The sequence below is a fragment of the Oxyura jamaicensis genome, chromosome 4 (genome assembly GCF_011077185.1).
Source record: "Oxyura jamaicensis isolate SHBP4307 breed ruddy duck chromosome 4, BPBGC_Ojam_1.0, whole genome shotgun sequence".
Lineage (NCBI taxonomy): Eukaryota > Metazoa > Chordata > Aves > Anseriformes > Anatidae > Oxyura > Oxyura jamaicensis.
In genome coordinates, this window is record NC_048896.1 from 41,044,070 (window position 1) to 41,046,034 (window position 1,965).

Consider the following 1,965-nt stretch of genomic DNA (forward strand, 5'->3'; position numbering starts at 1 on the left):
GTTCTGCCCCTCCTCCCTTTCAAGTCAACCCTATCTGCTGGCAGTGTCTGTGAACGCCGTTTTTGCCATGGTCTCCACCAGGCAGAGCTTGGCCCAGAAAAAGCTGTGGTGACCCAAAGGGAAGGCCTGTCTAGAACCATGGCCATACAGGTCTCTGGCTGCAGGAAGTGCCAGAGCCTGCTGCTGGGGGAGGGAGGCAGGTACTGCACTTGCGTGAGGTACAAGCAGGTGGAAGGTCTGCTCCACGTGGTGGCAGAGCTGAGAGACCAGGTTGAGAGACTGAGGGCCATCATGGACTGTGAGCAGATCAGCTGGTGGAGTAAGCTCCCTGGCATGCCAGAGGGAAAGGTGCTAGGGAGATACCCCACAATTGGTGGTGGACACCCTGTCTTGTCCCTGTCAGGTGTGGGGGGGGGCAACCTGAGAGGTGGGGAGGGTTGGGAGAGGGTCCCTGCTCGGTACCACAGGCAAACCTCCCCCTCTCCTTCCTTCACATCCCCAGATCCCCCTAAGCAATAGGTGTGTACCATTGGACATTGAAGTAGAGGTAAGTGGGGAGGCACAAGAAGGTTCCCCTAAGAGGTTACCAAGGACAAAGCAGTTGATTCCACACATTCAGACTGCCTCTGCCAGGAAAGAAAGAAGGGTGGCTGTGGCAGGCGACTCCCTTCTCAGAGGAAGGTAGGGCCCCATTTGCAGACCAGACCTGAGCCGTAGGGAAAGTGTGCTGCCTCACTGGGACCTGGGTCAGGGACATAACTAGAAAACTCCCAGAGCTGGTTCACCCCACTGATTACTACACATTACTCATAGTTCAGGCGGGCAGTGATGAAATCACTCAGAGAAGCCTTAAAACTCAAAAGAGATTTCAGGTGTTTAGGGCGAATAGTTCAAGGAATGGGAGCACAAGTCCTGTTTTGTTCTATTCCTTCTAGGGAGGTGAGGGACATGGAGCAGGCTAGGAAAACACAGGTAATGAGTAAAAGGCTGAGAGGCTGGTGTCAAGACAGGAACTTTGGGTTCTTTGACCATGGAGCAGTTTACTCGACCTCTTGTCAATGGATGGAACTCACCTGTCTCAAAGGGGGAAATGAATCCTAGCACAGGAGCTAGCAGGACTTTCACAGAAAGCTTTAAACTAGCTATGATGGGGGAAGGGGGTAAAACAGGGCTCACCAGAGAAGTGCCTTGGGGAAAAATGCTGAAGCTGGGGGTGAGGCAGATGTCTCATCTGAAGTGCATCTACACCAGTGCATGCACCATGGGCAAAGAGGAGGAGCTAGAAGCAATCATGAGACAAGCTATGACCTAATTGCAATAACTGAAACATTGTGGGATCACTCCCACAAATTGAGTACTGTGATGGGTGGCTACAAGCTCTTCAGAAGGGATAGACAAGATAGAAAGGGTGGTGGTGTGGCTCTTTATATGAAAGTGTTTTGATGTTGATTGATGTTGAAGAGCTTGAGAATCATAAAGTTGAGTGTCTATGGATAGGGGTTTAACAGAACCCCATCTTGGTGGGGTTCTGTTAAAGACCTCTTAATCAGCAGCTTGCAAAAGTTAAACAAATCACCAGCACTGAAGTCTCATGGGAGACTTCAACTTCCCTGATACATGCTGAAAGTGTAATACTGCACAGAAGAAGCAGTCCAGGAGGTTTCTAGAGTGTGTTGAAGATGACTTCTTGACACAGCTAGTTCAAGAGCTTACCAGGGGAGGTGCCCCACTAGACCTACTCTTCACTAACAGAGGAGGACTGGTGGGAGATGTGAAAGCTAGAGACTATCTTGGACAGAATGACCATGAAATTGTAGAATTCTAGTTTTCTATCCTTGGTGGTGTCAGAAGGGTAACTAGCAAAACTGCTGTCTTGAACTTCCAGAGGGCGGACTTGACCTATTCAGGACACTTGTTACGGGAGTCACTCCGGGAGTCACTCCGGGAGTCACTCCGGGAGTCACT